Below are 15315 nucleotides of genomic sequence, written 5' to 3'. Positions count from 1 at the left end.
ATGAATGTTTAAAGACATAGAAATCAGGAAACGAGCTATGTTGAAGCAAACCAACAGAATGTTGGGTTACCCATTATAAAGTCGAATATGTGAACAGCAGTAATGCCTCAAATGTATGTGAGTGAGAATTTCTGAGTAATAATCATTTGTACTAAAACAAAAGTGTATATCTTTATACTAATGAATGAATAAAGATGCATGTATAAAAATGGAGGAAAATACAGAGTTGTATAATTGGTTGATATTTTGGCAGATTTCTGCAACAATGGGACTCGCTAATTTTTTATCAGTTATTTTACATGTTTCAGGCTCTATGATAAATGGTTTGCATATATGTATACACATATATAATATAAATTTATAAATAATGTATTTTGATTTTATATGTTTATTATTTATTTTCTATATGTTATATTTACCTATACTTATATGTGAATAATAGTTTATAAAGCATAGGAGCATCTAAAGTTTCAGATGAGCAGTTGGCTTCATAAAATGGTTCTTCTGACAGATTAGAGGTCTACCTCCCAATTTATTCTTATTTTTAATCCATGTATAGAACTTAGGTCATCAGGCTTTTTCTAGGGAAAAATTAGATGAGAAAACGCCTCTGAATGAAAGGCCATTAAGCAGGGTTTGAAGTTTGTTGAAGCCCTGTTATGCTAGGGTAGCTTGGGTGCTCCAAAGAATCCTGAGAAGGTACACCTATTTCCTCTGACTGAGTCTGATAAATGCAAATGTCCACTTCTTTCTAACCATATATCGACTTTGGATTTTCTCAACTGAATTGTATACCCTCAGAGTTTCAATATCCAGTATCACCTCCCCAAAATTCAACTCTCTGGAAACCTCATCTGTCTTTAACACAACTACTGATCAGAAACATTAATACCTATAAATGCTGTCTGTACTACTATAAGGACATGCCATCATCTATCGCTATTATACTGCACAACTGTATTAATATTTATCTAAATTGTGTGGACAATTTTATGGGTAATGAATCTGAGGCTCACAGAGCTTCTGAATAGGTAAAAGAACAAACAAAAATAGGGCAGCCTGGGTGGCTCAGTGGTTTAGCGCCACCTTCAGCTCAGGATGTGATCCTGGAGACCTGAGATTGAGTCCCAGGTAGGGCTTCCTGCATGGAGCCTGCTTCTCCCTCTGCCTGTGTCTCTGCCCCTCTCTCTTTCTCTGTGTCTCTCATGAATAAATAAATAAATAAATAAATAAATAAAATCTTTAAAAAAGAACAAAAATAAATTCACAAAAGTTCAGGTAGTAAGGTTAATGTCCTGTATTTGGAATTCATAAGATCATTACCCCAGGCTGTGTTTTTGTTCTTTTTAAACACAGACATCAAAGTTGGTTCTTTAGTCTTAAGCTCTTAGGGACAAAAAACAAAAAGACAGGTCAGAGGAGAGTCTGTTATTTGCAGGTTCAATAGCAAATGTGAGAAATACAGTTGTTAACAGTAAAGGAGAGAGTACAGAATCAAATATAAGAGCTGTAACCTCCATGTGGGTCTGTAGTAATAGGGGAAAAATGAACATTTTTATCCTCCTGAGTGGATTCTAAGGCCACATCAAAGATAGTCAGTCACTAGTCATTATAGAGATGCACAGAGACTGCAAGCCAAGACAGCTGCTCTTGGTAATTTCTGTTTAATAAAGCAAAGAGTGGTCAATCAAGCAGAATATTAACAAATACAAAAGTTTGGGGATCTAACAGAAGAGGTCTTGAGTGATACAAATCATTTCAAGATAGTTTTAGTGTTCATTTTCCTGCGCTGGCAAACATTTTTGCTAATGTGCTATCCTCAGGTCATTGGTGTTTGTTAGTATACATCAAAGTTTCACCCCCCAAGGTTTGTCTGTCTGTGTTTTCCCAATGGACCTGTTGTTTAGGGAGTGGTCAGTGGGCCTCTAATAGGGGCTGAAGGCAGACCTTATTTCCAAAGAGAGTCTCCCATTTAAATTTTGATACTGTGTCCAAGTAAGGATCCATGTACAGTCAGAAAGATACCTTGACAGGATGGAAATACATCCATCATGAAATCTAAAAGTTTTGTCTCATTGCAAGATCTTAAGATCTTCAGTGAACTATGATTCATTTTATAAAATAAATACTGTAATTATTTTTGTAAGTAGCGCAGTTATTTTGCTTTGCATCTTTTACTTTTAAACTGTATTGATGAGTTTAATAGTTTTAAAATATATATAGCAAATTTTGGACAGCTGTTTTGGACTTTTATTTCTTTTTTTAAAACAACTGGTCTTTGAATGTCTTTGGCAGTTTATTTATAAATGTTACAGAATGTTTCTTCAGTAAATGTTTAAGAATCTGAGCAGATTTATAATAATGTCATACAGAGGGTCAAGTTGGAAATTGGTGATTCCTTATCATAGGCATAGTGTCCCCTGTCATCATGATATAGGACATGACAGGGCTGGGGATGACTTGGTTTACTTTGCCCAGCGTGGTTAGGAATAAATTTCATTAGCTGTCCTGAGTTGTGATATCTCCAGCTACCCTTTGGAGACAGGACTACTCTCTGTGTTAGCTCTTTTGTTTGTCTGTTTCCTTTGAGAAACAAATGAGGCAACTTGCTTGGAAGGAAGGGAGGAGGGGGAGAGAGAAAGAGAAACAGCTGGGTGCTGCAGGGAAGGGCTGTTGAATTCAGGCTTTAATTAACTTTGGAAAAAGCCTTCAGAGAGGAGCATGATTTTCAGTGCTGTTTTTCAAGACTGAACCTTTTGGAGAAGAACATTACTACACGGTTAAGCACGTTAGGCACCTTCTGGTAGCTCTGGAGAGTTTACGAGGAAACCAGAGCCAACTAGAATGTAATACCAAAAACAAGAAAAGGTAGACCAATCCCCAAGACAGATTGTTTGCATCCATGAGGATATTTGGTGCTATGTAATATTCTCAAATAAAAACTGAATAGCACTAGACTGTTCAATCAGGTAGTTCATTCATGAATTATTTTCTAGGATAGTGAAGAGACAATAAGAGTAGTGTCCTAATTTGGGTTTCTGTCTTGCCCAACTTCAACTTCATTGTATTAGTGAACAGAAGAGATTTTTAAAATATCTGGGCTCTTAGTTTCCTTTGAGATCAAAGTCTAACATTTGCATTTTATTTATTTTTTTAACATTTGCATTTTATTATGAGGAATACACAGATTCCAGGTAGAAGAGAGCATTTCCCCTCCACATACATACCCACTGAAGTACTACTATTTAAGTACTATGAGCAATTTTTGTGCCTTTGAGAGGTTAAACAGCCTTCTTTCTACAAAAAAGCTATTTCAAACTGAATGGATAACATAAAGTTTAGTTAGACCATGTGTGACAGTGATGATGAACACTAGCTCAGCTCAAGTCAGATAGCTTTGGGTCCAAAACTTTCATACCTCATACAAGCTGTGTGATACACCTAACCTCTCTGAGCATGTTTTCTTATCCATAGAAAAAAATGAGTGCTTTCTTCATAGTATTAGTATGAGGATTCATAAGATGATGATCGAAAGAGTTAACATGGCAAGTCATTTATTTATCACAGTAGAAACTCAATAAGGTCAATTATGGTAACAATTATTATGTGAAAGGTTTTTCAGAGAGAGAAAGAATTGGGATTGTGTGTGGAATTCTAGAGGGAGAGTCAATATTCAGTTCCATTTCAGAATTTTCAGTGCTGTAAGTCAACCAGCCTTGTAATATATCTACTATATGCCAAGCATTGTGCTAGATATTTTTCTAAGCCATTAATATTTATATTTCAGTAATTAATTTGTCCCTAGCGTAAAAGTAGTATAGGGATGGTAACTGAAAAAGTTAAGATGGAAACACGTGGGAGAGAGGATAATAGAGTTAGTTAAGCACCAGACCTCATTTCTTGAAGGACTGATGAACTGAACAAATGTAAGACAGTGTATAGTTGCAGTCACTCTCTTATGCAGCAGGCACATATTGAGCACCAGGAACACACATTCTTCCCCGTGCTGCATAAAGTCCCATCTCTCCCTCCCTCACCCTGCTTTACTTTTTCTACTTAGCACTTATCACCACCTGCCATACTGCATACATATTTTTGTTTTGTTACTGTGTCTGCCCTTACAAGACTTAAGTTCCATGCAAGCCCTGTTTCATTTGTTTCCACCCTCACGCTCCGCTGCCTCTTCCCCCACCCTCCCATACCCAGTAAATACTTAATAGGTACTTCTTTTTTTTTTCTTGTTGGAGTACAGTTGACATATAACAGTATATTAGTTTCTGGTGTACAACATAATGATTCAATATTTGTATACATTACTAAGTGAATACCATAATAAGTCTAGCTGCCATCTGTCTCCATACAGTTGTTAGAATATTATGGACAGCATTCCCTTTGCTGTACTTTACATTTCCATGATTTATTTATTTTGTAACTGGAAGTTTGTTCCATTTAATCCCTTTCACCTATTTCACCCATTCCCCTACCTCTCTCCCCTCTGGCAACCATCAGATTGTTCTCTGTAACTATGAGTCTGTTTCTGTTTTATTTTGTTTGTTCATTTGTTTTGTTTTTCAGATTCCACATGTAAGTGAAATCATATGGTGTTTGTCTTTCTCTGACTTATTTTACTTAGCATTTTACTTAGTTTTACTTATTTTACTTCCATCCATTTGGTCGCAAATGGCAAGATCTCATTTTTTATGACTGAGTAATATTCCATTATATATATATATATATATATCTATATATATATATATATATATATGCCATCTTCTTTATCCATTCATCTATTGATGGAACACTTAGGTTCCTTCCATATCTTGGCTATTGTAAACAATGCTGCAGTGACTATAGGGCTGTATTATAGTTTTTCAAATTAGTGTTTTTATTTTCTTTGAATAGATATCCAGAAGTATAATTAGTGGATTGTATGGTAGTTCTATTTTTAATTTTTTGAGGAAACTGCCTCTGTTTTGCATAGTGGTTGCACCAGTTTTCATTTCTACCAACAGTACACACAGGTTCCCGCTTCTCTACTTCCTTTCCAACACTTGCTATTTCTTATCTTTTTTGGTAATACCCATTCTGACACGTGTGAGGTGATATCTCATTGTAGTTTTGATTTGCATTTCCCTGGTGATTGTATTAGTGAGCCTTTTTCTATGTGTCTGTTGGGCCATCTGTATATCTTCTTTGGAGAAATGTCTATTCAGATCCTCTGCCATTTTTTAATTGAATGTGTTTTTTTTTTAATTGAGTTATGTGTGTTCCTTATGTATTTTGGATATTAACCCCTTATCAGATATATAATTTGCAAATATATTCTCCTGTTTGGTCTCTTGCTTTTTCATTTTTTTGATGGTTTCCTTCACTATGCAAAAGCTTTTTAGTTTGATGTAGTCTCATCTTTTCTTTTTGCTTTTGTTGCCCTTGTCTGAAGAGGCAGATCCAAAAAATAATGTTGCTGAGACTGATATCAAAGATTTTACTGCCTGTGTTTTCTTCTAGGACTTTTATGGTTTCCGTTCTTGCATTTAAACCTTTAATCCATTTTGAGTTTATTTTTGTGTGTGGTATAAGATAGTGGTCTAGTTTCATTCTTTTGCTATATAGCTGGCCAGTTTTCCCAAAACCATTTATTGTGGAGACTGTCTTTTTCCCTTTGTATATTCTATATTTTTGCCTCCTTTGCTATAGATCAATTGGCCATAGATGTGTGGTTTTATTTCTGTGCTCTCTATTCTGTCTCATTGATCTATGCTGTTTTTATGCCAGTACCATACTGTTTTGATTACTACAGTTTTATAGGTGTATTTGAAATCAGACAGTATGGTACCTCCAGCTTTGTTCCTTTTTTCTCCAGATTGCTTTGGCCATTTGGGGTCTTTTGTGATTCCATATGGATTTTGGGATTTCAATAAATATTCCTTGAATAATAAATGAAGGAATGAATGAATGAAAATAAACTTGCTTCTTGCCACAGAAGAGCTCAAGAATGAGTTGACTTAAGAAGAGGGCAGGATCTCAGAGGGCATGATCCTGAGGCCAGGGTTGAGAGGGAGCTGCTCTGCATCTTGATTGCATTACATAAACAAGCATCATGTATAATATGCACATTGAGCTGCAGCTGCTTTTGTGACAGATCAGAGTGTCTTTATTTATCTTAATAAACCTGCTATAATCCCACTAAAGTTCCACAAAATATTACCAAAAAATACAATACAGTAAAATATATATGATCCACGTGGTTTGGGGTAGAGACAAGGTTACAGATAATGCAATATCAAAGTAACAATATGCTGTTTGGCAGTATGGTTTGATAATGATAATTAACTGTTTTTTAATATTATGTGTGTGTACGTGTGCATGCACATATGTGTTCAAATGAAATCTTGAGCTGAATCTTTTTAAATTGGCCAACATTAATACTGTCATCACCTCGATTGCTAAGGTTAGGTAACCTGGAACAGCAAATGAAAGTTATCTTGAGTGCTATTTCTTTTCAGTAGTTTTGCTGCTGCCCCTACTCACATTTCATTCAGGCTCAGGTACTGATTGTACTATTAATTCTAAACTAATAGTGTTAATTCAGTACTTAATTATAGCTCACAAGCTTTCCCTGAAGAAAGCTAAAAAGCTAAAAAGAAAATACTTTCTTGTGTATTGTGGAAGATTATTTTCCTTTAAGTTAAAATCTAAAATGGATATTGCCCATTTCTATCAGTTTTCTTTATAAGTATTTTCTTTCGCCAAATGACAAATATATTATGAATAGTTACAAAATAAAACAGATTTCTTAATTTTCTGGTGAATAAATTAAGAAAGTGAGCAAAATTCTTTGCTTCTAGGAAAAAGTATATTCTTATAACTCTGACCTTTTTATATATTAAACAAGTTATATGGGTTCATTTTAGAAACCAAAGTAAAGTAATAAAATTTAAAGAAGAGATACATAATAAATGCTAGCAATAATTCTATTCTCTAAGAGATAGCATTTTGACATTTGCATCCAAAAGCTTGAAAAGGTATATATTTCTGGGAAATTATATATCGAAGCTTTTTGCAATGTAGTTATCAGAAGTACTTAAAATATAGTTTGTTTTTAATTTAATTTTAAATGTTTTTAATTTACATTTAGAGAAGAACTATGATTTTAGTATTTAGGTATAGTAAAAAAAAATCATGTAGTCATATCCCTACACCTAATTTAGTTTAACATGTTTGTATTTTAGTTAATTGGGTTTTCTTTTTTTTGCAACAGGATGTATCTGTAATGTACTTCCAGGCCTGAATGGACAAAGCACTGTGTACTGATCAACACCATCCTAAGAAGTGCGGCCCATAGTTGTGTAGGATACCATGAGGTGCTGCAGCAGAACACCTCATTAGGCCTTCCAGCTCTAGAGATTTATGATTGTATTACAATAAAAGGAACCCACATAAAAGGAACCCAAGCTCATTTTGGATACAGTGTTCTTCACCAACCCTGTAGGTGAGGCTTACTCTTTGAGATGGGTTGCAGTAATGATAATGACACACTTTTTTCCCCCAACTGTCATTTATCAAGCATGCACCATGCTAATCCCTGTGCTGAGTTCTGGTAGTAGAGGTGATACCTGATATTGGAGCTTTACTTTAGCCTGTTTATTATGCCAGGGGTTCCTGAAAGAGGAGAGAAGAACCTGCAAAACAATGATTTCAGAATTATTGTGACCATCCCATACTACTTCTAAGATGTCCAGATGTTTTTGCAAACGCAGGCATGCTGAGCATCAGTGGAGAAAGACTTGGCATTGCAGAGAAGGTTTACTGAGACAACTACCAGGTTCCAGCATGGGAAAAGCTCAAAGTCAACGGCAGAAAAAAAAGGAATTTCATGGAAGTGACTTATTGCTTAGAAACAAGTGTGTGATGAAACCTGTTCGAGCTGCCATGGTTCTCAGCTCCTTAACCTTTCCCCTCCTCCAGCAATGTTCAGTCAGGCTTCAGGATACACTGACAATAAATGGGTATTTTTTATGTGTGTAATGCCAATCAGTCCCTAATTTTTTCTTTATATCTAAGAGATTCATGTGTTTCTTGCATTCTGAATCTATAATTAGGCATTAGGATCTTCGTGCTACCTACATTCCCACTTTACCGTTACACATAAATTTGTGCTTCACTGTGTATATAAGCACACCTTCTCCATAGTGGCATCTAGAGTGCGACTTATGAAAAACAACCATATAACTGTAGGATAAGAGTCTAGTGTGCAATAAATAAGGTTTTTCAGTGGATTAAAAGAAGAGCACTATTTATACCTATAATCAATTGTACTTCGAATAAATATAATTCATAGAACAATAATCAAAATGCTTTTTTTTTTATTCCTTTGAAATTTACCTACTAAACATAGTTTTTCTATGAATCCATCAGAAAATGGACAGAGGTGTTACCTTTCTGGTCAGTTTCAGTTTATAGAAAGTCCTGCAGTCTTTTGAAATCACAGATCATCTCATTTTAGGAATTAGGCCATCAAGTCCAGGAGGATGATCACGACTCTGAAGTTGATTTAATGTTTGGCTTTTCTCCCACCAATAGTGAATGCTAGCCTCGTGTATGTGTGTGTGTGTGTGTGTGTGTGTGTGTGTGTTAGGGGTATTCTTGTCTTCTGCTCACCCACCACCTCTTCTGTGGTTGGAGCTTTGGAAAAGGGAAGGGCAAAGGAGGATATGGAAATTGATTTCACTTAAACTGATACTGTTTCAAAATGGTCTCATGCTCTCTTTTCTTGACCTCTTCCCTTTTTTCCACAAAAGAGTTCAAAGCTGACTCTTTTGCCTTGTGGACATTTTTAAGTCTTCTTCAGAGGCTCTTATTTGGGCCCCTAGAGCTGTTACTTTATGAACCAAGCAATTTCACTCCTTTGGCTGGCCACTCCATCAGCTCCACTACTGGTTATCTGGGAGGACTCTCCATGGGGACTCTCACAGTTGGAGTTCCATTGCTCCTTGCAGATGGTCCTTCTGGGTATAAGTAAAAACAACCCTTGGCCAACTTTTCCTCTTATGTGACTTAAACTTGGGTATAAACTCACATCTTTGATCTGCTATTAGAGGGGTAGTCTAGTATAGTAGGAACTCTTTCCCTTGTTCTAGAAAAGCAACTCACCAGCCTTTGCTTCCCTCCAGATTTCTTTGGTGGGAGTTAGACTCAAGTCCATTGCCTCTAAAGTTCTGGGAGACCCATATCAAGCTCTCTCAGTGGTTATGTAAAGGCCCCAATGGGCTTCAGTGGAGAGGAAAGACACTCCCGAACCCCTTCTCCTTGGGGAGGGTTAAGAAGCAGGTGTGACGTACCATCCTCCAAAGCCTGTTTTCCAAAATCAACTAAACAAAACCCTCCTTTTCTCTACCTTCAGACATTTTCTATCCTACCTCTTGTTTTTTTTTTTTTTCCTACCTCTTGTTTTAACATCCTTGATGAAGACCCAAGGGTCATAAAACTGGTTCTTAGGACATGCTGAACACTTATGTTTTGATTTGGAATCTCTTTTTGGTTTGTAGCATCTATTCTATCTTTGAAATTAGGTAAAAGATTAACATTAACATTCTTCTACTTACAATCACCTCATGGTCTTATTCACTCCTAATAACAGTTATGGAAGGTAGCTGGCACTCTTTTTCTGATGTGAAGAATTAAAATTTAGAAAAGTAACTGGCTCAAGTTCACACATCTGATAAGTGGCAGAGCCAGTGTTTGATCCTAAGTCTTTCTTACTCCAGTACCCAAGTTCTTAGTCATCAACTTCACATTTACTAACACACTTATCATTATTAGCCTAACAGTTCTAACACTTCTAGAAAGGAAATTCAACACTAGCATTCAGTACTAAGGAATTGCCTGACCTATCCATTGAATTTCCATACCTTAAATTTTCTTACAAACTGCACAGCTTAAATTTCTCTTGTCTTTAAGGCATTGCTTCTTAAACCCATTATATTAATGTTTTGGGAGGGAAAAATATATGCATGTGCTCAGTAAGACACTTGTATTAACTGAGACATGTAAGTCACTCACAATTAATCCAGATTCTGGCTCCTTTTAATGTGAATGTTATTTTCCAAAAGAAGAATGAACATGTTTTATGAGCAAAATCTTAAAATCAGTCAGTTGCTGTTGGAACCAATCCCTGAATAATACTTTAGATAGAAAAATCTAAAAGTCCATCACAGTTTAAATGTATTCTTGGTCACAATGCACCTTAAAGATTACAAAAGTAAGAGAATTGTGGGAATATTCTGCTCTGTGTAACATTTCCCACCTTTGAGGACTTCAATTCTAAATTTATATCATTACCATCTCAGTTAAGGGAAATTAACTCTCAGTGCTATTTGTTAGTGAGCTCTTTCTTCTTAATCTCTCCCTGTCTCTAGAAAAAGTACTTGGATATCTTGGTCTAAAAATGACAAAATAAAAAGTTGCATCCTTCTTTATTTATAGTTCTGATTTATAACCCTGCAAGAGCAGAGTTACAGCAAGGCTAGAATAGGGCACAAAGAAAAAACTTAGTGATAATCATATGCTTCAGCTCCATACTTAATTTCATTAGGAGATGTTTTGACAGTAAAGTGGGAAGTATTTTCACTCAGAAAGATCAGGCAATACTTAAACATAAGAAATTAAAATTAAATACAGCATCCAAAATTTCTATTACAATAAATATTTCCAGAAATATTCTGGCTTTTTTTTCCTCTAAATTTATGTTCTTTAGTGCAGATTACTGAGCTTAACATCAGGTAGATAGTCAGCAAATACCCTACCTAAAAAGACGATGCTTATCCCTGTAGTAAGAGAGGTAAGTGAACCCTTAGCCAGTCTTACAAATCACTTATCTCATGCAATAATAGTGACTAGGGACACCACAAATCTCCTATCAGGTGCAGTGTCTCTTCTAGTAAACTTTTCTCTTCCTTTGGGAACTCAGCTGGGCACCAGTAATACTCAGTATCGAGTACATGTGAAGTATTGACCTTAAGTTTCCTAAATTAATAGTAGTAACCTGAGTATTTCCAGTATTTTAACATTGAAACAATATAAGAATCACATAAAATATATGTAGAAGATACCTATAAATATTCAACATCAGAAGTGTTCAAAATCCAGAGTTTTGATAAATGAACTCTAAGATACCCTTTCATAGCTAATGCTTTATAAAACAAGTGGGTTAATCTTCCTAGAGTGTTCTTGGCAATGATTGAAACAAAATTTACTTTTAATTAATCAGGAAATTTTTTTTTAAGATTTTATTTCTTTATTCATGAGAGACACACAGAGAGAGGCAGAGACATAGGCAGAGGGAGACGCAGGCTCCCTGCAGGGAGCCCGACATGGGACTCAATCCCAGGCCCCTGGGATCATGCCCTGAGTCAAAGGCACACTCAACTACTGAACCACCCAGGCGTCCATAATCAGGAAATTAAATGAACTAGAAAACCCAATTCTTTTTTCCCCTCAGATTATTTTATTATTTAATTTTTTATTTCTAATTTGAGTATAGTTGACACACAATGTTACATTAGTTTCAGGTGTACAATTTAGAGATTTGACAAGTTTGTACATTATACTGAGTTCACCAGAAGCATAGCTACTATCTGTCCCATGACATGTATATTATAACATCATTGACTGTATTCCTTATGCTCTGCTTTTTATTCCCATAAATTACTCATTCTGTAACTGGAGGCCTGTATTTCTCTTTCCCTTTCTGCCATTTTGCCCAAACCCCATGGCCTACCCTCTGGCATCCATCAGTGTGCTCTCTATATTTACAGTTCCAATTCTGCTTTTTGCTTGTTTATTTATTTTTTTAGATCTGTGAGTGGGATTTATGAGTGGGATTCTGTGTTTGTCTCTCTCCATCTGACTTATTTCCCTTAGCAAAATACCCTCTTGATCCACCTGTGTTGTCCCACATAGCACAATCTCATGCTTTTTTATGGGTATGTAATATTTCATTATCTCTTCCTCTCTGTCTCTGTCTCTCTCTCTCTCTCTCTCTCTCTCTCTCTCTATATATATATATATATATATGCCTACATCTTTGTTATTCATCTATCTGTTGATGGACAATTAAATCATTCACATATCTTGGCTATTGTAAATAATGCTACAGTAAACATGGGGGCACATATATCTTTTTGAGTTAGTGTTTTCATTTTTCCTGGGTATATATCCAATAGTGGAATTATTAGGTCTTATGGTATTTCTATTTTTTTAATTTTTGAGGAACTGCCATACTATTTTCCACAATGGAGGTGTTTTCCACAATGTTTTCTACCTTCTCATTAACAGTGCACTAGGGTTTCCTTTTTCTCCACATCCTCACCAACATTTATTGTTTCTTGTCTTCTTGATTTTAGCCAATCGGACAGCTGTGAGATGATATCTCATTGTGGTTTTGGTTTGCATTTTTCTGATGATTAGTGATGCTAAGCATCTTCATGTGTCCATTGGCCATCTGTATGACTTCTTTGGGAAAATATCTGTTTAGGTCCTCTGCTCATTTTTTAATTGGGTTGTTTGGGTTTTTTGGTGTTGAGTTGTATAAGTTCTTTATATGTTTTGAATATTAACCCCTTATCAGATATATCATTTGCAGATTTCTTCTCCCATTAAGCAGGTTATCTGTTGTTTTTTTGTGATGGTTTCCTTCACTGTGCAAAAGCTATTTATTTTGATGTTGTAGTTTATTTTTGTTTTTGTTTCCCTTGCCTTAGAAGATGTATCTAGAAAAACGTTACTATGACTGATGTTAGAGAAATTACTGCATGTGTTCTTTTCTGGGATTTTTATGGTTTCAGGTCTCACGTTTAAGATCTTTTATCCACTTGGAGTTTATTTTTGCATATGGGTTAAAAAGCAATCAAGTTTCATTCTTTGACATGTAGCTGTCCAATTTTCCCAACACCATTTATTGTAAAGACTGTCTTTACCCTATTGTAAAGGTAATCTCCTTTTCACAGATTAATTGACCATATACATGTGGGTTTATATCTGGGGTCTCTGTTCTTTCCATTGATCTATGTGTCTTGAGAATTGTATGTGAAAAACAGTTATTATATTCCTTTCTTAACCTCAGTTACAGAATGAGGGATGGGAAAGGACCTTTGTCTATAGGCATTGCCTCATTTAATCTGCCCACAGGTTTAGAAAGGAAAATAACTTGCCTAGAGCATAGTAAGTTGGACTCCAAACTGAGACCAGAACTATCAACTCCCAGCTTCTAAACCAGTGCTCATTCTAGTCCACTGTGCTGACTTTATCATTTCATGGAAGTGATACTTAACTGAATTACCAATAGCAATGTTTGCTAGAAAGTACAACAAGGGATCCCTGGGTGGCGCAGCGGTTCGGCGCCTGCCTTTGGCCCAGGGCGCGATCCTGGAGATCCGGGATCGAATCCCACGTCGGGCTCCCGGTGCATGGAGCCTGCTTCTCCCTCTGCCTGTGTCTCTGCTGCTCTCTCTCTCTCTGTGACTATAATAAATAAATAAAAAAAATTAAAAAAAAAAAAAAAAAAAAAAAAAAGAAAGTACAACTAAAAACATTTAGTCCGTAACAAACAGTTTCGAGCTGGCCACTTATTAACTAAGGCTAATCATTAGCAAATACAAGAATTAAGTTGGTGGAAACATTTAGAAGATGATGCCTGTAGTAACAAGCAACATTTGAAGTGGGCTTTATCATTTTAAAGATAAATTCATATTCTGAAAGTTGTTGATTTGAGTTTTGCACCATGCACTTTTTTTTGGACAAGGGAACTAAGGCAGTTACAGTAATTTGGCTGAGAGAACATTGTTGACAGAAGCTTAAACAAGTCTGGCCGGAGAGAGACACAATGAAATAGGGACACCTGAATACCAAGGATCTTCTGGGTGATGACCCTAGCATATGCAGACTCACAAGAGTCTATTTTCAGGGGGCTCCCACTCTTACCCTCTGCATGGAACCTTGCAAAACTAGTAGAAAATCTGCCTGGGGGCAGCCCCGGTGGCTCAGTGGTTTAGTGCCGCTTTCGGCCCAGGGAGTGATTCTGGAGACCCTGGATCGAGTCCCATGTCAGGCTTCCCTGCATGGAGCCTGCTTCTCCCTCTGCCTGTGTCTCTGTCTCTCTCTTTGTCTCTGTCTCTCATGAATAAATAAATAAAGTCTTAAAAAAAAAAAGAAAAAGAAAAAGAAAATCTGCCTGGAAGGAGGCAGTTAGCTCTTTCTTGTAGTAGAGCATTTCCTTTTCCTATAAGATGTCTGCAAGGCCTCGGGGGGCCTCCCTACACCTCCTTCCTTTATACAGTGGATAAATCATGCTCTGTGTTTGCACTCATTATATAGAGAAAGCAGTTTATTAGCAGTTTGTTATGATCTGCATGTAGTTTGTAAATCTTGCCTCCAAATCAATTTCTGTTGTTCTTCTTGGAAAGCAATCTGTTTTGTCAATAACCTTACCTACAAAGATGCTGAAACAGCAGCGGCAAATGCAAGGATGGAAAGTTCTATCAAGAACAAGCAGGAAAACAAAGGGCATGGGGAGCAACATGGAAAATAACAGCACAAACAGATAATAATTTAAAAAGGCAAAAATGAGTTAGTGCAGTAACAGCACAAGTGTAAAAACACACATTCTCCTCTGTTCCTTCCTCCCCAAACACAGAGCCCGGTTTGGGCTGACAGTGCCCATTTCAGATTTTCTGTGTCTGTCTGAACTGCTCTCACAACTAAAGTGAATGATGTTATCATAAATAAAGTTTTTTTTTCCTTTTTATACGCATGTATTCAATAAACATTTCTTAGTGACAACTCCCTGTTGACTGTTGTGCTCATCAAGGGGAATAAAATGATTGATACTATCTCTCCCCTTAAGAGCCTCAGAGTTTAACAGATTAAAAATATCCTCACCTAGACCATGATTTAATTATGAGTAACAGTTTTGTACAGGTATTCTCTGTCAATTTTAAATTCTTAAGCATCAAGATTTTAATTTTAGATATTTCCTTGAGGGTGCAGGGGAAATAGAAGATTTCTAATGGAGCACTGTAAGATCATATGGCAGGATGGTGTTAGGTAGTTAGAACTTTATGCTGAGAAAAAGAAGTATCATAGCATGAGATTAAGAGCAAATTCGAAGGTCAGACAGATCTGAGCTAAAATCCCGATCTCATGAAAAAGTACTAGTTATGTGACACTGGGCAAGCTGTTAAACCTCTGTAAGCCTATTTCCTGACTCAAACAATAGAAATGACAGTACTTACTGCATCAGGTTTATAAGAATTAGTG

General features: G+C 36.2%; 1 protein-coding gene across 24 annotated transcripts in view; it reads left to right on the top strand.

Annotated features, from left to right (window-relative positions):
- JAKMIP2 (janus kinase and microtubule interacting protein 2) overlaps window positions 1–15315 on the top strand; it is a 175802-nt gene that overhangs the window by 35803 nt on the left and 124684 nt on the right. For 23 of the 24 annotated variants that reach the window (XR_005355505.1, XM_038530554.1, XM_038530572.1 and 20 more), the window contains one exon: window positions 7262–7492. The exons of the other annotated variant lie outside the window; for it this stretch is intronic. The gene's annotated coding sequence lies outside the window, so the exon portion shown is untranslated. The remainder of the gene's footprint in view (window positions 1–7261; window positions 7493–15315) is intronic. 24 annotated transcript variants of the gene reach the window in all.

Source organism: Canis lupus, chromosome 2 (genome assembly GCF_011100685.1).
Source record: "Canis lupus familiaris isolate Mischka breed German Shepherd chromosome 2, alternate assembly UU_Cfam_GSD_1.0, whole genome shotgun sequence".
In the NCBI taxonomy this organism is placed as follows: Eukaryota; Metazoa; Chordata; class Mammalia; order Carnivora; family Canidae; genus Canis; species Canis lupus.
Note: the sequence above shows the minus strand (reverse complement) of the source record. Positions and strands in the feature narration are given on the sequence as shown.